General features: G+C 39.5%; 1 long non-coding RNA gene and 1 pseudogene across 1 annotated transcript; both read right to left on the bottom strand.

Annotated features, from left to right (window-relative positions):
* Positions 1-8539: 8539 nt before the first annotated feature.
* On the bottom strand, positions 8540-18316 carry LOC118143269 (uncharacterized). The gene is made up of 3 exons (XR_004727505.3): positions 17743-18316; positions 13228-13378; positions 8540-8816 (listed from the first exon to the last, which is right to left on the bottom strand). It is a non-coding gene; the product is annotated as an uncharacterized LOC118143269 (long non-coding RNA).
* LOC118143268 (CCR4-NOT transcription complex subunit 7 pseudogene) lies at positions 14127-15014 on the bottom strand (annotated as a pseudogene).
* Positions 18317-21892: the final 3576 nt, after the last annotated feature.

Here is a 21892-nt window from a genome sequence, read left to right as displayed (position 1 = left end):
ATCAACGAACAGCAAAGGTTACACAGATACCATATCAGAAAGGACTCATATGCTAAGCCAAGAGTGAATCCAGGTGCCATTGTAAAATGATGGGGGAGGCTAAACAGAACATTGCCACATAGTTACAGGTCATGCTCCTGAGGGCATAAAACAAGATGGAGACCTACAGCAAAGTTTGCTACTGATCATAGAAAGTCATGCAAAGCACACCAGATTGGCTACAGCTTAAGACCAACCTCACAAATCCTTTTTTATATTTAAAAGTTTACAGAGAATATAAACAGTGATAGCTGGGGTCCTGGCCTAGTAAAACATGTTCTAAAAAAAAAAAAAAAAGACTCTCACATAAAAGTTAACTTCTGACAGGATAGAGAAAAGGAGTTAAAGTGCAGGTTTGGAAAGATGCCTGGGGAAGAACCTCTTATTCTTATGCAAAGGGATTTCTGCCAACAGGGAGGGAAATTTAAGAGGGGAGCTGGGAAGCCAGCAGTTTGTGCATCCATCCCAAAAAGAGAAGGAAAAGGCCAACATTCCCAACCCCTGGGAAACACGTGTGGTGGGGGCATAATTTCCTCTACCCTCAGGAGACGTCTGGGGACAAAAAGGCTTAGACAGGAAAGGAAAAAATAGCCGGGCGCGGTGGCTCAAGCCTGTAATCCCAGCACTTTGGGAGGCCGAGGCGGGTGGATCATGAGGTCAAGAGATCGAGACCATCCTGGTCAACATGGTGAAACCCCGTCTCTACTAAAAATACAAAAAATTAGCTGGGCATGGTGGCGCATGCCTGTAATCCCAGCTACTCAGGAGGCTGAGGCAGGAGAATTGCCTGAACCCAGGAGGCGGAGGTTGCGGTGAGCCGAGATCGCGCCATTGCACTCCAGCCTGGGTAACAAGAGCGAAACTCCGTCTCAAAAAAAAAAAAAAAGGTTGACTTATGCATAAGCAATAAGGTTTACAGTTAGAAACATTCCGACCATCAAAATATACTTGCTCTTCCTAGATCAGAGCTATCTGTGGTATTTAAGGAGGAATAATTCTGTTTAGCGTAATACTCTTTCTCTTCTGATGGTGACTCTGAGTTGCTGCCATCATCACTATTTTGTGTGTGTTTGCTTGTTGTCTAGGTGCTCTGGAGGAGGAAGGTTGGAAGACAATTCATTGTTTCTTGATTCTTTTAGACAGAAAATGAAAATAGACCTTATTTCTTTGTTCTAAGCCAGAGGCTCCTGCTTCATCATTTTCCTCAGAATCCTGAATCATACATTGTAGTATAATTTGCACAGAAACTCTGTCTCAAAAAAAAAAAAAAAGAAAGGAAAAACCGTTTTTTTGGTTTGCATGTTATTCACCCTTCCTCAAGCCCCATATTGGGGGACAAAAGTGTTGCAGAACTTTCTCCTCAGTTCAGCGAAAACCTGGCTCTAGTCACACAACCAGAAAAGATTAGGCTCACAGACACATAGGAGGGGGAGAAAAATGAAATTTATTGGGTGAGAAGAAAAAATAACTCGCAGGAAAGCGAGACAGAATTCTGCTAGCAGCTTTCCCGCGTCGCAGATTGAATCTCAGGTTGCCACACAGGAACAGGAGAAGTCAGGCTCCTCCCTACTGCAAATGGCAAGAACTTCTAGAGGCTCCACCCTGTCCTCGCAGTGCTCAGGCTGCCATTATTCAGAAAGAATAACTCAGGAAAGGGCAGGCTTCATCTGAGACCTGCAGTCTGGTTTTTCAGCCTTCAGGCTGTTTTAGGCTTGAAGGTAGGGCTTTCACCAGTGTGGGAGGTGGGACACATGGTTGCCTCCTGCCTCTGTCACTGCAAGGTCAAACGCCAGAAGCTCTCTCCACCAGACTTCACCTGTGCTACCTATACGTTTGAGCAAATTGCTGTCTTCCTAAGGTCCCCTAAATTTACTGGAGTCCCAGGCTTTCCAGGAAGTGATCTTCCTTACTGCCTTTGAGAATGGGACCTAATAAACCAGGACTGTATTCCCAGGGGGGCTTTGTATGCACCAGCTCCATAAGTGAAGTCAACCCTTGTCCTCAAAAGTAGCTGATTATACTGAATTTAATGAGGATTATTCTCAAATGTGACACTCCAGCTAATGCACAATTTGTCCAATCATATCCTGGTAAGAACCTATGCAAATAACCACGTTGCCCCAGAAAGCAAGGAGATTCAGAATTCAGAATTTTCTAATCTGGGGTTCAGGGGTAATCAGACATCATTTTGAAATTTTTACTTGAATTTACAAAAATTGAGTTATTAAGTTTTTTGGATCCAGAAAACTCAGGAAGAAATATAATATATGTATGTATATTCTGTATATAAAAATATATATATATTTATACACATATGGAGGATAAAACAATACCAACAATATGAAAAATAAAGTTACCAAAAAATGTCCCTCCTCAGTTTATTCAGTCTTACGTAGTTAATTTTTGTGTTGGATCTTGGGTTAGCAGTCAGTTCTCATAAAGCCATCTATTTCTAGACTGAAAATGATTCTGAAAATTCTGACTCATCCCGCTGCTGTGGTCTGAAAGTTGTCTAAGCAATGTCAGCATGGAATCCTGGACCTAAAAGATTATTCTTTGAAGTATTCATAGTTTGTGTAGTCCTTTTTCTCAAGATAGGCACCGTGACTGTTCTTTATTGAGGAAGCAAATGCTGACCTGTAACTTTTAGCAGAAACTTTGAGCAAGTATCCGGATGAAACAAGAGCTATCTGTAAATGACAGGGAGACAGGCAGTGGTACAGACCAAACTATACACGTAGAACTGACCCACGACTGCGGCAACCAGCCTGGGACGCCAACCTACTTTCTGTAGCAACCAGTCCAAGAAATCAAATGACAACTCAGGCAGCAATTGTCCTCAGATGGCCGGGATTTCATTAATAAGTGATAGTTTCCCTCAGTTTCATCCCTGCTACCAATTTTAGAACCAACCAGAGAAAGCCAAGTATGTTGCCCAAACCAATCACATAGGATGCCCCACTTCCAGTTGGCCCACGTACAGCTTCCCCAGGCCAACAGCCTTTAGTGAGGGTATTGTTGAAGGCTTCCCTCTTCCCACTGTAAAGCTCTCTCACTCCTCTGCCTGCCTTTGAATCTCTGTCAAAACACAAGTGATGGTGGCTGACTCCCTTGCTATAGCAAGAGAAGAATAAATAGGCTTTGCTTGTTTTCATTTGGGTGGTCTCCATTCATTTGCATAACAGAGGCTTAATAGCTACAGCTATTTCATAACCTTTTTGTGTTATAATTTTTTTTATTATACTTTAAGTTCTGGGGTACATGTGGAAAATGTGCAGGATTGTTACATAGGTATACACATACCATGGTGGTCTGCTGCATCCATCCCCCATCACCTACATTAGGTATTTCTCCTAATATTAGCTCTCCCCCATCCCCTCCTGCTATCCCTCCCTTAACTCCCCCAATCCCTGACAGGTCCCAGTGTGTGATATTCCCCTCCCTGTGTCCATGTGTTCTTATCGTTCAACACCCACTTATGAGTGAGAATGTGCAGTGGTTGGTTTTCTATTCTTGTGTCAGTTTGCTGAGAATGATGGTTTCCAGCTCCATCCATGTCCCTGCAAAGGATGTGAACTCATCCTTTTTTATGGCTGCATAGTACTCCATGGTGTATGTATGCCACATTTTCTTTATCTAGTCTATCTTTGATGGGCATTTGGGTTGGTTCCAAGTCTTTACTATTGTGAACAGTGTCACAATAAACATACATGTACATATGTCTTTATAGTTGAATGTTTTATAATCCTTTGAGTATATACCCGGTGATAGGATAGCTGGGTCAAATGGTATTCCTAGTTCCAGATCCTTGAGGAATCGCCACACTGTCTTCCACAATGGTTGAACTAATTTACATTCCCACCAACAGTGTACAAGTGTTCCTATTCTCCACATCCTCTCCAGGATTTTTTAATGACTGTCATTCTAACTGACCTAAGATGGTATCTCCATGTAGTCTTGATTTGCATTTCTCTAATCAACAGTAATAATGAGCTTTTTTCTCACATGTTTCTTGGCTGCATAAATGTCTTCTTTTGAGAACTGTCTGTTTATATCCTTCACCCACTTTTTGATGGGGTTGTTTTTTTTCTTGTAAATTTGTTTTAGTTCTTTGTAGATTCTAAATATTAGCCCTTTGTCAGATGGGTAGATTGTAAAAATGCTTTCCCATTCTGTTGGTTGCTGGTTCACTTTAATGATAGTTTCTTTGGCTGTGCAGAAGCTCTTAAGTTTAATTAGATCCCATGTGTCTAGTTTGGCTTTTGTTGCCATTGCTTTTGGTGTTTTAGTCATGAAATCCTTGCCTATGCCTATGTCCTGAATGGTATTGCCTAGGTTTTCTTCTAGGGTTTTTATGGTGTTAGGTCTTATGTTTAAATCCTTAATCCATCTGGAGTTAATTTTTGTATAATGTGTAAGGAAGGGATCCAGTTTCAGCTTTCTGCATATGGCTAGCCAGTTTTCCCAACAGCATTTATTAAATAGAGAATCATTTTCCCATTGCTTGTTTTTGTCAGATTTGTCAAAGATCAGGTGGTTGAAGATGTGTTGTGTCACTTCTCAGGCCTCTCTTCTGTTCCATTGGTCTACATCTCTGTTTTGGTACCAGTACCATGCTGTTTGGATTACTGTAGTTTTGTAGTATAGTTTGAAGTCAGGTAGTGTGATGCTTCCAGCTTTATTATTTTTTTTCCTTAGGATTGTCTTGGCTATGTGGGCTCTTTTGTGGTTCCATATGAAGTCTCAGGTGGTTTTTTCCAATTCTGTGAAGAAAGCCAATGGTAGCTTAATGGGAGTAGCATTGAATCTATAAATTATTTGGGGCAGTATGGTCATTTTCACAATATTGATTCTTCCTATCCATGAGCATGGAATGTGTTTCCATTTGTTTGTGTCCTCTCTTATTTCCTTGAGCAGTGGTTTGTAGTTCTCCTTGAAGAGGTCCTTTACCTCCCTTGTTAGTTGTATTTCTAGGCATTTTGTTCTCTTTGTAGCAATTGTGAATGGGAGTTCACTCATGATTTGGCTCTCTGTTTGTCTGTGATTGGTGTATAGGAATGCTTGTGATTTTTGTACATTGATTTTTGTATCCTGAGACTTTGCTGAAGTTGCTTATCAGCTTAAGGAGATTTTGCACTGAGATGATGGGGTTTTCTAAATATAAAATGATGTCATCTGCAAGTAGAGACAATTTGACTTCCTCTTTTTCTAATTGAATATGCTTGATTTTTTTTTTCTTGCCTGATTGTCCTGGCCAGAATTCCCAATACTGTGTCGAATAGGATTGGTGAGAGAAGGCACCCTTGTGCCAGTTTTCAAAGGGGATGCTTTCAGTTTTTGCCCATTCAGTATGATATTGGTTGTGGGTTTGCTGTAAATAGCTTTTATTATTTTGAGAAATGTTTCATCAATACCTAGTTTATTGAGAGTTTTTTAGCATAAAGGCTGTTGAATTTTGTCAAAGTCCTTCTCTACATCTATTGAGATAATCTTGTGGTTTTTGTCTTTAGTTCTGTTTATGTGATTAATTACATTTGTAGAGTTGTGTATGTTGAACCAACCTTGTATCCCAGGGATGAAGTCAACTTGATTGCGATGGATAGGCTTTTTGATGTGCTGTTGGATTTGGTTTGCCAGTATTTAACTGAAGATTTTCACATTAATGTTCATCATGGTTATTGGTCTAAGATTTTTTTTTTAGTTGTGTCTTTGCCAAGTTTTGCTATCAGAATAATGTTGGTCTCATAAAATGAGTTAGGAAAAATTCCCTCTTTTTGTTTTGTTTGGAATAGTTTCAGAAGGAATGATAGCCGCTCCTCTTTGTACTGCTGGTAGAATTCAGCTGTGAACCCATCTGGTCCTGGACTTTTTTGGTTGATAGGTTGTTAATTGCTGCCTCAACTTCAGACTTTGTTATTGGTCTATTCAGGATTCGACTTCCTGGTTTAGTCTTGGGAGAACATAAGTGTCCAGGAATTTATTCCTTTCTTCTTGATTTACTGGTTTATGTGCATAGAGGTGTTTGTAGTAATCTCTGATAATAGTTTGTAGTTCTGTGGGATTGGTGGTTTTATTGCACCTGCTCAATTCTTCTCTCTCTTCTTTTTTATTAGTCTGGCTAGTGGTCTATCTTGTTGATCTTTTCAAAACACCAGCTGCTGAGTTTATTAATTTTTTGAAGGATTTTTTTCTGTCTCTGTCTCCTTCAGTTCTGCTCTGATCTTAGTTATTTCCTGTCTTCTGCTAGTTTTTGAGTCTGCTTGATCTTGCTCCTCTAGTTCTTTAAATTGTGACATTAGGGTGTCAATTTTAGATCTTTCCTCACTTCTCATGTGGGCATTTTGTGCTATAGATTTCCCTCTAGACACCACTTTAAATGTGTCCCAGAGATTCTGGTACATTGTGCCTTTGTTCTCGTTGGTTTTGAAGAACTTTATTTCTGCCTTCCTTTCATGATTTATTTAGTAGTCATTCCAGAGCAGGTTGTTCAGTTTCTATGTAGTTGTGTGATTTCAAGTGAGGTTCTTAATTCTGAGTTCTAATAGTATTGCACTGTGGTGTGAGAGACTGTTTGTTATGATTTTCATTCTTTTGTGCTTGTTGAGGAAGTGATTGACTTCCAATTATGTGGTCTATTTTAGAGTAAGTGTGATGTGGTGCTGAGAAAAATATATATTCTGAGGATTTGGGGTGGAGAGTTCTGTAGATGTCTATTAGGTTCGCTTGGTCCAGATCTGAATTCAAGTCCTGGATTTCTTTGTAAATTTTCTGTCTCATCGGTTGTTTAATATTGACAGTGGGGTGTTAATATCTCCCACTATTATTGTGTGGGAGTCTAAGTCTCTTTGTAGGTCTTTAAAAACTTGCTTTATGTATCTGGGTGCTCCTGTATTGGGTGCATATATATTTTGGATCACTGGCTCTTTTCTTGCATTAATCCCTTTGCCATTATGTAATACCCTTCTTTGTCTCTTTTGATCTTTGTTGGTTTAAAGTCTGTTTTATCAGAGACTAGGATTGCAACTCCTACTTTTTTGTTGCTCTCTGTTTGCTTGGTAAATCCTCCATCCCTTTATTTTGAGCCCATGTGTTTCTTTGCATGTGAGATGACTCTCCTGAATACAGTACACTGATGGGTCTCGACCCTTTATCCAATTTGCCAGTCTGTCTTTTAATTGGGGCATTTAGCCCATTTACATTTAAGGTTAATATTATTAGGTGTGAATTTGATCCTGCCATTTTGATGCTAGCTGGTTGTTTTGCCAATCAGTTGACGCAGTTTCTTCATAGTATCGATGGCCTTTAAAATTTGGAATGTTTTTGCAGTGGCTGGTACTGATTGGTTGTTCCTTTTCATGTTTAGTGCTTCCTTCAGGAGCTCTTGTAAGGCTGGTCTGGTGGTGATGAAATCTCTCAGCATTTGCTTGTCTGTGAAGGGTTTTATTTCTCCTTTGCTATAAAACTTAGTTTGGCTGGATATGAAATTCTGGGTTGAACATACTTTTCTTTATGGATGTTGAATATTGGCCCCCACTCTCTTCTGGCTTGTAGAGTTTCTGCCAAGAGATCTTCCATGAGTCTGATGGGCTTCCCTTTGTGGGTAACTTGACTTTTCTCTCTGGCTGCCTTTAGCATTTTTTCCTTCATTTCAAGCATGGTGAATCTGACAATTATGTACCTTGGGGTTGCTATTCTCAAGGAATATCTTTGCAGTGTTCTCTGTTTTTCCTGAATTTGAATGTTAGCCTGCTTTGCTAGGTTGGGGAAGTTCTCCTGGATAATAATCTGAAGAGTGTTCTCCAACTTGGAGATACATCAATCAAATGCAGATTTGGTCTTTTCACATAATCATATATTTCTTGGAGACTTTGTTCATTTCTTTTCACTCTTTTTTCTCTAATCTTGCTTTGTCACTTTATTTCAATGAGTTGATCTTCAATTTCTGGTATCCTTTCTTCTGCTTGATTGATTTGGCTGTTGTTGAACTCCTGACCTCAAGTGATCCACCCACCTCAACCTCACAAAGTGCTGGGATGACAGGCATGGCCACCATGCCTGGCCTCCTCTGCAGCTCTCACAATAAAGGCTGAGCTGGTTAAGAAATATGAAACATGTCAAACATGCCTAATTATTTCTAACATCTCTCCTATTTATAAGGCAAAATAACAAATTGTGGCTATTTTCCATGGGCTTTTGAGGTTATTTCAATAATAGTTCTAGGTGCAAATAATATTCTGAAAATATTTTTTATTTGTTCTAATTATAGGACCGGATCTTGGGAGAGCAAATTCAAGAAGGTTGTGGGAAGAGAATTGATCACTTGATGTAGAGAGGGTCTTGGGTGACCGAGGAGCAACATTTAGCAACTTAACATAATTATAATAAAATATTCAAAAATAAACATACAAGAAAATAATACAGCTCCACAGAAACTTAAAACTTCTGTTTTCTTTTTTTTAAAATAATCATGATAAAGTCAACAAAAAACACAGGAAATTATTCTAAGACATAGAATTTTTAATCTGCAGGCAGATTACAGAGATGACAATTAACAATCTTTTATGTGGTAAATGAAGTAATTAATCAATAAATGAGGAAAGCAGGCCTATTGAAACTGACCAAAATTTGCCAAAATTTTAGTAGAGTTCATAATTTTTTTCAGATTCAGATGCTTTCAACCAAGGCAAATGCAATTCACTCTGGTCGATCTTTGTCCTTCATTGTGCTCTTTCTTTCCGTGACTTGAAGAAACTGACACTTTAGGACTATTTCTTTACCTTTGAAAAAGAAACATACAGGTCATTTTCCTTGTTACTGTTGTTCTGATATAGTTTTAGCCACCTATATTATTATTATTTTTAATCAAAGTAATTAATTTCTGTTTTGCAGAATGGATAATTGACCTCTGTCACATACAAGCATTTTAGCAAATCATCAAAGATCTTGAATATACAAAGCACAACTTTCTACAACCACCCAATCCTCTTGTACTTTCTTAAAGTGGCAAAAATGACCAAAAGATACAACTGCTTTATTGCATATGAAAATAAGAAGAAAAAGAAAATAAATCTAAATTATTCTTAGTACTCAATGCTTGTATCCAATCTATTCCTTTTATTAGCTCATTTTAACATTAGTTCTATGTTTTAAGTTTTCTAAGATCTTCACAATTATGTTCAAGCTGACATATGATAAAACGTAATTTCTGCTGATGTTAAAAGTTCACGAGGCTCCACTGCCACTTGGAAGCCACTCTGAGAACTAAGGAAAGAGGTGCCTGGACTTAGGCAGCCCGTGAGGCGCATGTCTCATGCAGTACGATTCCCCTGCCTCCTGTAGGAGAGTCCCTGGAGCAGCTTTGCGGATGACCTCCAAAAGTGCTAAGCTAGACTCAGAACGGCAAATTCATGACTCTCACGAAAATTTAAAATAAACATGTATCAACACTTTATAGAAGAACTCTTTAATGAGGAAACTGATAAGATATTTAAATCAGTTTAAATCAAGATTTGACTTTCAGTGATTTATAGTCTATGCGGAGCATCATCCATTTACATAGTTATAGATAAGAATCATTTTTACTGTTATGGAAAAAAACATTTTTGTTTGTTTAAAGAAATTTTTGTTAAAATTTAAAAAGTTCAAACTATACTGATAACATTATTTTTATTGATATATAAATATTATACATATTTATGGGGTACATGTGATATTTTGAGATATGCATAAATCTGTAATGACCAAATTAAGGTATGTATAATATTCATCCCCTCAAACATTTATCATTCATTTGTCTTGAGAACATTTCAAATCTTCTCTCCTCCCTGTGTTTTTTTTCTTTTTTGAGATAGGATCTCATTCTGTCACCCAGGCTGGAGTGCAGTGGCACCATCTCAGCTCACTACAACCTCTACCACATGGGTTCAAGCAATTCTTGGCCTCGGCCTCCTGAATAGCTGGGATTACAGGCAGGTGCAACCACACCTGGCTAATTTTTATATTTTTAGTAGAGATAGGGATTCACCATGTTAGCCAGGCTGATCTTGAACTCCTGACCTCAGGTGACCCCCCTGTCTCAGCCTCCCAAAATGCTGGATTACAGGAATGAGCTACCATGCCCGGCCTCTCCTCCCTATTTTGAAATATAAAATAAACTATTGTTAACTGTAGTCATCCTTTTGTGCTACCAAGTGCTAACAATTTATTACTTCTATCCGACTGTATGTTTGTACCCCCCAAACAGCCTCTCTTCATCTCTCTACCACCCTTTCCAGCATTTGGAAATGATCATTCTACTCTCTACCTTTATGAGATCAACGTTTTTTAGCTCCCACCTATGAGTGAGGATGTACAATGTCTGTCTTTCTGTCTTGGCTTATTTCTCTTAACATAATGACCTCCAGTTTTGTTCATGTTGCAAATGATAGAATTTCGACCTTTTATTATAGATGAATAGTATTTTATTATGTATATATGACATTATCCATTCATCTACTGATGGACACGTACACTGATTCTCTATCTTGGCATTGAGAACAGTGCTGAAGTATACTTGGGGTGCAGGTACTCCTTTGATATACCGACCTCCTTTCCTTTAGTTAAATACCCAGTAGTGGGATTGCTGGATCATAGTTCATTTTTAGTTTCTTAGGAAACCTTCATATTTTTTCCATAATGGCTGTACTAATTTGCATTCCCACCAACAGTGTAAAAGAGTTCCCTTTTTTCTACATTCTCACCAGCACTTGTTATTTTTTTATCTCTGTCATGACAACTATTTTAACTGGGTGGAATTATATCTCGTTGCGGTTTTGATTTGCGTTTCTCTGATGTTTAGTAATGTTGAGAATATTTTCATATATCTGTTGGATATTTTGTATCTTTTTCTTCTTTTTTTTTTTGGAGACAAGATCTCACTTGCTCTGTCACTCAGGATGGAGGGCAGTGATGTGATGAAAAGCTCATGGCATCACATCACTGCCTCGGTTCAAGCAATTCTCCCACCTTAGCCTCCCAAGTCCCAGCCCCAGCTGGGACTACAGGCATACCCTATTCAGTGTGATGTTAGCTGTGGGTTTGTTATAGATGGCCTTTATTATCTTGAAGTAGTGTTAATTTATTCTCACACTGCTATGAAGAACTGCTTGAGCCTGGGTAATTTATGAAGACAAGAGGTTTAATTGACTCAGTTCGGCAGGCTGCACAGGAAGCATGGCTGGGTGGCCTCAGGAAACTTACAGTCATGGCAGAGGGCAAAGGCTCAGCAAGCACGTCTTACCACAGCAGAGCAGGAGAGGGAGAGAGTGAACAAGGAAGTGCTACACACTTTTAAACAACCAGATTTCATGAGAACTCACTCGCTATCACGAAAATAGCAATGGGGAAATTCACCCTTATGATCCAATCACCTCCTACCAGGTATTTCTCTTAACACTGGGAATTACAATTCGACATGAGATGTGGGTAAAGACACAGAGACAAACCATAGCAGTTAGGTTCCTTCTATGCCTGATTAATTGAGAGTTTTTATCAAGAAGTGATGTTGAATTTTATCAAATGATCACATGGGTTTTGTCCTTCATTTGTTGATGTGATGTATCACTTTTATTGATTTGTGTGTGTTAAACTATCCTTGCATTTCTGGGATAAATCCCACTTTATCATGGTATATTATCTTTTTAATATGTTGTTGGATTCGGTTTGTTAGCATTTTTTCAAAGGTTTTTGTATCTGTGTTTATCAAAGATATTGGCCTGTGGTTTTATTTTTTATTGTGTCCTTATTTGGTTTCAGTATCAGGGTAATGCTAGACTCATGGAATGACTTAGGAAGAATTCCCTACTCTTCAGATTTTTGCAGTGGTTCAAGAAGAATTGGTGTTAGTTCTTCTTTATAAGTTTGTTAGAACTCAGCAGCAAAGCTGTCTGGACCTGGACTTTTTCAGTATTGTTGGGAGAATTTGATTACTGATTCAATATTATTAACTGTTACTCATCAGTTCAGGTTTTCTATTTTTTTCCTGGTTCAATCTTGGTAGGTTATATGTGTCCTGGAATGTATTTATTTCCTCTAAGTTTTCCAATTTGTTAATGTATAGTTATTCATAATGGTCTCTAAGGGTCTTTGGATCTCTGTGGTATCAGTTGTAATGTCTCATTTTTTTCCTGCTTTTATTTATTTGAGTCTCCTCTCATTTTTTCTTTGTTACTCTAGCTAGTGGTTTATCAATTTTTTCTTTTCAAAAAAACCAGTTTTTTATTTTATTAATCCTTTGTATTTTTTAACTTTTTTAACCTTTTTTATAAGGAAACATTTTTGAAGTCTTTATTTACAAAAGCTCTAAAAACAAATAATATCCTCTGTTTTGTACGTGACATTTTGTTTAAAAAGGACTGCCCAGTTACAGCACTGTACTGTCATGAATAAAGAACATACAAGAGAGACAAACCAATGTGGCTAACATTTGAAGATTTGCTAATATTACCGATTGAAGTGTAGGTAACACACATTGTACCTTGCAGTCCATCGTTTCAGGGTAGAGTTAATGATCACCAAAAAGTCTCCCTACGTATGCTCTGGTCTGGTCACATGTCCTGTATGGCTAAATATTTCAGTCTCTTTCATCAGTATATATAAAACAGATCACAAAGATATACACACAAAAACAAGCATTACACTCTAGGTAATTTTATTAGCTATATCTATATATGAGAATATGTATATATTATACATATATATATATACATGTATATTGTATTGTTTTGTTTTGTATCAGATATATCCATTATTTATCTTTGTAGCAACTATAAAAGCACAATTTTTGTCTTCTAATTTAATTTGGTACAAAATATACCTAAAGACCTGTTATCTTTGGATTTTAATAAAATTGATTTATGTATCCAACAAAGAGCATCATAAATATGGCTGAAAATTAAAAAAAAAAAAACAAGGGTAAACAGTGATGGAATAAAAAGAAGCAGATCAAGGGAAATGTGGTGTCATAAAATAACTGTAGTTTCAACATCTTGAATACCGGTTTCCTGGCGGATACGAAACGTTCGATCACAAAGGATTTTTCCTGAAGGATGTAAAGCCGGTTTAAAAACTCTTCAGTCACAGAGCAGCCTACACGTGCCAATTAGAAACTGACAGACACTAGATGTGCTTGAAAGATTAAACGCTACTTACAGAAACAGCAGTTGCTAAACTCCTCAGTAGTTTCTTGCTTTTTTTTTTTTTTAGTTTTGTTGAATCGACAGTTTGCACAATGAATGTGCTATATTCTGTGGGTCAAAAACAAGCGAATGCTGTGTAAAGTTGGCAGATGTCATTTTTCCAGCTAAGATCAAGAAAAAATAAAATGTCTGATAAAACAGAGGTTTTGAGTCAGAATCACCCTCTAAAGTGCAAAATTGATGGTCCACTATCTTAAATAGCTAAGACTCCTGCAGAATGAAAGGGAGAGATATGAAACACGAAAATAAATTATAGCCAGTTCTAGTTAATGTAGGAAAAGAGGAAAATAAGCCAAACTTGAGTAGGTAAACTTTATCAAAATATTTAACATGATGTAACTTTTCCCACTCTCTGTCACACACGCTTGCTCACTGATATATTGAATTAAGGCCAAATCTAACCTCCCTCCCTTTATCCATTTTTCCCTCCCTTCCTTCCTTTCTTCCTTCCCTTCCTCCTTTCCTCTCTCTCTCTCTCTCTCTCTCTCTCTCTCTCTCTCTCTCTCTCTCTTTTTCTTTCTTCTTCGTTTCTTGACGGAGTCTCACCCTGTCACCCAGGCTGGAATGTAATGGTGCAATCTCGGCTCTCTGCAATCTCCACTTCCCAGGTTCAAGCGATTCTCCTGCCTCAGCCTCCTGAGTAGCTGGGATTACAGGTGTGTGCCACCACGTCCAGCTAATTTTTTTTTATTTTTAGTAGAGATGGGGTTTCACCATGTTGGCCAGGGTGGTCTCAAACTCCCTACCTCGTGATCCACCCACCTTGGCCTCCCCAAAGTGCTGGGATTACAGGCATGAGCCACCATGCCAGGCCTGTGTGTTTCTTTTTATTAACATCTGAGGTAGGAAGGGTCATACTTCGTACTGAAAGACAGACAATAAAATGGGCCATGAAAATTGGAGTACTGTCTGTTGTTCCAGGTGCCGTCTATTGTTCAGGGGATTCAGTCGGAGATCAGATCTAGATACAAGCATGTGTGTAGCTCGAAATAACATTAAAAGGACTCTTTCATGTCATGACTGCTTGTTGGCTTCCTCTTCATATGCATTCCCAGTGCCATTCTGTGCATAGGATGAACCACAATATTCCGCATCATCAATATGATCTTCAGAGAACATTTCTCTCATTTTGGAAAAGGCCATTCCTATGAGCAATGAATCAGATCCTGCCCGATGTTGTGGTGCTATCTGCTCCAGCTCTACCTGTCCTACCACCTCCTGTAATCCACCTTCGAGATTTTTACAGCTCTTCCTGAGGTATGTCAGAGCACAAATGACAGGAAAAAACAGTCAAAGGATCTCAAAGAACCTGCGCATTCTGCACATGTACCCCAGAACTTAAAGTATAATAATTAACAAAAAGAAGCTCCGCAGAGTAGTGGGTCTCCATTCCTTCCTTCTTATGTTTCTATACTGGATACCAGATGTTGTTAGTAGCTCTACAGAGTGATGGGCATATATGTCCTCTGTGAAATTAAATTTAAAATTAAGCTGCCAAGGTGGAGTTCCTGGAGGGTATTCCTCTTGCTTGCTCATAAATGTCAATCACAGCTGAAGTATCTTTGAGAAGTCTCCATTACACTGCAGTAATCGCTACTGACAGTCAGCATTGCTCCTGAATTCTGCAATGAGTCTTGCAACACACATAGCAACATGATGATATTTTCAGATAACTCGACGAATTTTCTTCATCTCATAATTCAAATTGCAAGCCCAAACTTCACAAATTCTTTGGCTATGAGCTTTAGTTGTTGCTGGCATAGTGAGGGCACAAGGGAGTCTAGATGCCAAGCATCAGTATGTTATACTTGATTGAAGATTTGTTCCATAGACCATTTTATCCTTTATTTATGTACTTGTGTCGCTGAGCTCACTCCCCACCTCCTTCTTGCCGCCATAGAGACTGCACCCGGTGGCGCGGCCACGGTGGTGGTGGTCATGTGGCAGTGGTGGTAGCCGTGGCAATGGGGCCCCATAGGCACCTCTCTCCAGCAAGAGGGAAAGGCAAGCAGGAGCCACACCGTGCTGTGCCGTCCTTTGTATTTTTTTAAGTGTCTTTCTCGTTTAGTTCTGCTCTGATCTTTATTATTTCTTTCCTTTTACTAATTTTGAGTTTGATTTGTTCTTGCTTTTCTAGATCCTTGAGGTGCATTGTTAGGTTGTTGGTTTGAAATTGTCGTACTCTTTTGAAGCGGGCGTTTGTTGCTATAAACGTCCCCCTAGTCACTGCTTTTACAGTATCCCACAGGTTTTGGTTTGTTGTATTTTCATTTTCGTTTGTTTCAAGAATACTTTTGATTTACTTCTTAATTTCTTCACTGACTCCATAGTCATTTGGGAGCATGTTGTTTTATTTCCATATACTCGTGCAGTTTTCCAAGTTCCTCTTGTTATTTATTTCTGGTTTTATTCCATTGTGGCCATATAAGATACTTGATATAACTTCAAGTTTAAAAACATTTTTGCAACTGGTTTTATGGCCTGACATATGGTCTCTACTGAAGCATGTTCCATGTACTGCTGGGAAGAATGTGTATTCTGTGGCTGTTTCATACGATGTTCTGGAAATGTCTGTTGTGTCCGTTTCTTCTAAAGTGCAGTTTCTGTCCAATGTCTGCTGATTTTGATCTTGGTGATCTGTCCCATGCAGAGAGTGGAGTGCTGAAGTCCCCAGACATCACTGTCTTACGGTCTATCTCCCTTTAGACCTGATAGTCTGGGTGCTCCAGGTTTGGATTTGTATATATGTAATTATTATATCCTCTTGCTGAACTGATCCCTTTATTATTAATAATGAACTTTTTGTCTCTTCTTACAGTTTTTTACTTAGAGTTTATTTTATCTGATAGGAGTATAACCACTTTTGCTCATTTTATTTGCCATTCGTGTGAAAATACTTTTCCGTTCTTGACTTTTGCTTTATGTTTCTTTACAGGTGAAGTGAGTTTCTCATAGGTAGTATATCACTGAGTTACGCTTTTAATGTATTCAGCCAGTCGACACATTTGAAGTGAAGAATTTAGTCTGTTTATATTCCAAGTTGTCATGACAGGTGAGGACTTACTCCTGTCGTTTTGTTCACTGTGTGGGGGTTGTTTTGTATACCGTTTATTCCTTTCCTTGTCTCTGTTTCTTGGCTTACGGGTGCAGTCTGCTGGTTTACCATAGTGGTAATGTGTGACTCCTTTCCTTTTCTCATTTGTACATCTGCTGTGCCAGTGACATTCATGTGTTTTCATGGTGGCAGATATCATCCTTTCACTTCTAGATGTAGGACTCCTTAAGCCTTTCTTGTAGGATCAGCTAGTGATGATAATTTCCCAGTTTTTACTTGTCTGGGAAAGGCTATTTTAGCTCTTTTAATATAGAATAACATTTTCTCTTAGCCTGTAAAGTTTCTGCTGATAAATCTGATGTTAGCCTGATGGAGATTCTGTTATGTGACTTGATGCTGTTCTCCTTCTGCCTTTCCAATTACTTCTTTCTCTTTACTTTTGACAGTTTGACTATAATGTGCCTTGAAAAGCCCTTCTGGGTTGAATCTATTTTGTGATCTCTGAGCTTCCCATATCTGAATGTCTATATGTCTTGCAAGACTTGGAAAGAGTGGTAGCCCATTCCTGTGTTACTATAAAGGAATACCCGAGACTAAATAATTTATAATGAAAAGAGGTTTAATTGGCTCACAGTTCTGCAGACTGTACAGAAAGCATAGTGCCAGCATTTACGTCCCATGAGGCCTTCAGGAAGCTTGCAATCATGGCTGAAGGTGAAAAGGAAGCCAGCATGTCACATGGCAAGAACAAGAGCAAGAAAGAGGGGGACATGCCACACTCTTTTAAAAAATCAGATCTTGTGTAAACTCAGAACAAGAACTCACTCATTGTGTTAGGCTGCCCTTGCACGACTGTAAATAAATGACCAAGATTGGGAACAGTGGCTCACACCTGTAATCCTAGCACTTTGGGAGGCCACGGCAAGTGGATTGCCTGAGCTTAGGAGTTCAAGACCAGCCTAGGCAACATGGTGAAACCTCATCTCTACTAAAAATATCAAAATTAGCTGGATGTGGTGATACACACCTGTAGTCCCAGCTATTTGAGAGGCTGAGGCATGAGAATTGCTTGGACCCAGGAGGTGGAGTTTGCAGTAAGCCGAGATTGTGCCACTGCACTCCAGTCTGGGTGACAGAGTGAGACTGTCTCACAAAATAAAAAGAAAAAAGAAATACCTGAGAATGGATAATATATAATGAAAAGAGTTTTAATTCCCTCACAGTTCTGCAGGAATTACCAGAAGCATAGTGCTGGCCTCTGCCTGGCTTCTAGGGAGGTCTTGGGAAGCTTACAGTCATGGCTCAAATCAAAGTGAGAGAAGGGAAGTCACATGGCAAAAGCAGAAGCAGCAGAGGGAGCGTTGTGGAGAGGGTGCCACACATTTTAAATGACCAGGTCTTACGAGAACTTACCATTACAAAGACAACACCCAGCCAGGAGCCAAACACCTTCCAGGCCCCACCTCCAACGCTGAGGATTACATCAAACACCTTCCGGGCCCCACCTCCAACGCTGAGGATTACATCAAACACCTTCCGGGCCCCACCTCCAACGCTGAGGATTACATCAAACACCTTCCGGGCCCCACCTCCAACGCTGAGGATTACATCAAACACCTTCCGGGCCCCACCTCCAACGCTGAGGATTACATCAAACACCTTCCGGGCCCCACCTCCAACGCTGAGGATTACATCAAACACCTTCCGGCCCCACCTCCAACGCTGAGGATTACATCAAACACCTTCCGGCCCCACCTCCAACGCTGAGGATTACATCAAACACCTTCCGGGCCCCACCTCCAACGCTGAGGATTACATCAAACACCTTCCGGGCCCCACCTCCAACGCTGAGGATTACATCAAACACCTTCCGGGCCCCACCTCCAACGCTGAGGATTACATCAAACACCTTCCGGGCCCCACCTCCAACGCTGAGGATTACATCAAACACCTTCCGGGCCCCACCTCCAACGCTGAGGATTACATCAAACACCTTCCGGCCCCACCTCCAACGCTGAGGATTACATCAAACACCTTCTGGGCCCCACCTCCAACGCTGAGGATTACATCAAAGACCTTCCGGGCCCCACCGGGCCCCACCTCCAACGCTGAGGATTACATCAAAGACCTTCCGGGCCCCACCTCCAACGCTGAGGATTACATCAAAGACCTTCCGGGCCCCACCTCCAACGCTGAGGATTACATCAAAGACCTTCCGGGCCCCACCTCCAACGCTGAGGATTACATCAAAGACCTTCCGGGCCCCACCTCCAACACTGAGGATTACATCTCAGCGTGAGATTTGGAGGGGACGGTCATCCAAATGGCATCAGTAGCTTTCAGCTATTATTTTGTTAAGTAGGTTTTCTATGTCTTTGCCTGTATCTTTTCCTTCTGGAACTCTCAGAATTTTAATATTTGGATTGACAGTGTCCCATATGTCATGCAGCCTTTTCAGTCCTTTTTTTTTTTCCATTTCATTATTTCCTTTTCTTCCTTTCTTTCTTTTTCTGCATCCATCACCCCATCATCTATATTAGGTATCCCTAATGCTATCCCTCCTCAATCCCCCCACCCTTCTATTCCTCTCCTAGCCCCCCACCCCCTGATAGGCCCCGGTGTGTGATGTTCACCTCTCTGTGTCCATGTGTTCTCACTGTTCAACACCCACTCATGAGTGAGAACATGGCATTGTTTGGTTTTCTGTTCTTGTGTCAGTTTGCTGAGAATAATGGTTTCCAGCTTTATCCATGTCCCTGCAAAGGACATGAACTCATTCTTTTTTAAGACTGCATAGTACTCCATGGTGTATATATGCTACATTTTCTTTATCCAGTCTATCATTGAGGGGCATTTGGTTTGGTTCCAAGTTTTTGCTATTGTGAATGGTGCCTCAATAAACATACATGTGCATATGTCTTTATAACAGAATGATTTATAGTCCTTTGGGTATATACCCGGCAATGGGATTGCTGGGTCAAATGGAATTTCTATTTCTAGGTCCTTGAGGAATCGCCACACTGTCTTCCACAATGGTTGAACTAGTTTACACTCCCACCAGCAGTGTAGAAGTGTTCCTATTTCTCCACATCCCCTCCAGCATCTGTTGTCTCCAGATTTTTTAATGATCGCCATTCTAACTGGCGTGAGATGGTATCTCAATGTGGTTTTGATTTGCATCTCTCTAATGACCATTGATGATGAGCTTTTTTCATATGTTTATTGGCTGCATAAATGTCTTCTTTCAAGAACTGTCTGTTTATATGCTTCACCCACTTTTTGATGGGGTTGTCTGTTATTGTAAATTTGTTTAAGTTCTTTGTAGATTCTGGGTATTAGCCCTTTGTTAGATGAGTAGATTGCAAAAATTTCTTTCCATTCTTTTGGTTGCCAGTTCATTCTAATGATAGTTTCTTTTGCTGTGCAAAAGCTCTTAAGTTTAATTAGATCTCATTTGTCTAGTTTGGTTTTCATTGCCATTGCTTTTGGTGTTTTGGTCATGAAGTCCTTGACTATGCCTCTGTCTTGAATGGTATTACCTAGGTTTTCTTCTAGGGTTTTTATGGTGTTAGGTCTTATGTTTAAATCTTTAATACATCTGAAGTTAATTTTTGTATAAGGTGTAAGGAAGTAATCCAGTTTCAGCTTTCTGCATATGGCTAGCCAGTGTTCCCAACACCATTTATTAAATAGAGAATCCTTTCCCCATTGCTTGTTTTTGTCAGGTTTGTCAATAATCAGATGATTGAAGATGTGCTGTGTCACTTCTGAGGCCTCTATTCTGTTCTCTTGGTCTACATCTGTGTTTTGGTACCAGAACCATGCCATTTTGATTACTGTAGCCTTGTAGTATAGTTTGAAGTCAGGTAGCATGCCTCCAGCCTTTTTGTTTGTTTGTTTGTTTGCTTAGGATTGTCTTGGCTATGTGGGCTCTTTTTTGGTTCCACATGAAGTCTCAGGTAGTTTTTTTCCAATTCTGTGAAGAAATTTAATGGTAGCTTGATGAGGATAGCATTGAATCTATAAATTACTTTGGGTGGTATGGCCATTTTCACAATACTGATTCTTCCTAACCATGAGCATGGAATATTTTTCCATCTGTTTGTGTCCTCTTTTATTTCCTTGAGCAGTGGTTTGTAGTTCTCTTTGAAGAGATCCTTCACATCCCTTGTTACTCGTATTCCTAGGTATTTTATTCTCTTTGCAGCAATTGTAAATGTGAGTTTACTCATGATTGGGCTCTCTGTCTGCTATTGTTGTATAGGAATGCTTATGATTTTTGTACATTGATTTTGTATCCTGAGACTTTGCTGAAGTTTCTTATCAGCTTAAGGAGACTTTGCGCTGAGACGATGTGGTCTTCTAAATATACAATCATGTTGTACATAAATAGAGATAATTTGACTTCCTCTCTTCCTATTTGAATACCCTTTATTTCTTTTACTTGCCTGATTGCCCTGGCCAGAATTTCTAATATCCTGTTGAATAGGAGTGGTGAGAGAGGGCACCCTTGTCTAGTACCAGTTTTCAAAGGGAATGCTTCCAGTTTTTGCCCATTCAGTATATTGACTGTGGGTTTGTGACACATAGCTCTTATTATTTTGAGATACATTCCATTGATATCTAGTTTATCAAGAGTTTTTAGCATAAAGGGCTGTTAATTTTGTCAAAGGTCTTCTCTGCATCTACTGAGATAATCTTGTGTTTTTTGTCTTTGGTTATGTTTATGTTATGGATTACATTTATAGCTTTGCATATGTTGAACCAGCCTTGCATCCCAGGTATAAAGCCAACTTGACTGTGATGGATAAGCTTTTTGATATGCTGTTGGATTCTTTTTGCTAGTATTTTATTGAGGATTTTTTTTTATCAATGTTCATCGTGAATATTGGCCTGAAATTTTCTTTTTTAGTTGTGTCTCTGCCAGGTTTCTGTATCAGGATGATGTTGGTCTCATAAAATGATTTAGGGAAAATTTCCTCTTTTTGTATTGTTTGGAATCGTTTCGGAAGAAATAGTACCAGCTCCTCTTTGTACCTCTGCTAGAATTCAGTTGTGAACCCAGCTGGTCCTGGACTTTTTGTGGTTAATAACCTATTAATTGCTTCCTCATCTTTAGAATTTGTTATTAGTCTATTCAAGGATTCAAATTCCTGGTTCAATCTTGGGAGAGTGTAAGTGTCCAGGAATTTACCCATTTATCCTAGATTTACTGGTTTATTTGCATAGAAGTGTTTGTAGTAAACTCTGATGGTAGTTTGTATTTTTTTTTTTTTTTTTGAGACAGAGTTTCACTCTTGTTATGCAGGCTGGAGTGCAATGGTGCAATCTTGGCTCACCGCAACCTCCGCCTCCTGGGTTCAGGCAATTCTCCTATCTCAGCCTCCTGAGTAGCTGGGATTACAGGCATGCGCCACCATGCCCAGCTAATTTTTTGTATTTTTAGTAGAGACGGGGTTTCACCATGCTGACCAGGATGGTCTCGATATCTTGACCTTGTGATCCACCCACCTTGGCCTCCCAAAATGCTGGGAATACAGGCGTGAGGTAGTTTGTATTTCTA

This window comes from Callithrix jacchus, chromosome 7 (genome assembly GCF_049354715.1).
Source record: "Callithrix jacchus isolate 240 chromosome 7, calJac240_pri, whole genome shotgun sequence".
In the NCBI taxonomy this organism is placed as follows: domain Eukaryota; kingdom Metazoa; phylum Chordata; class Mammalia; order Primates; family Cebidae; genus Callithrix; species Callithrix jacchus.
This window is presented reverse-complemented; position numbering and strand designations above follow the sequence as displayed.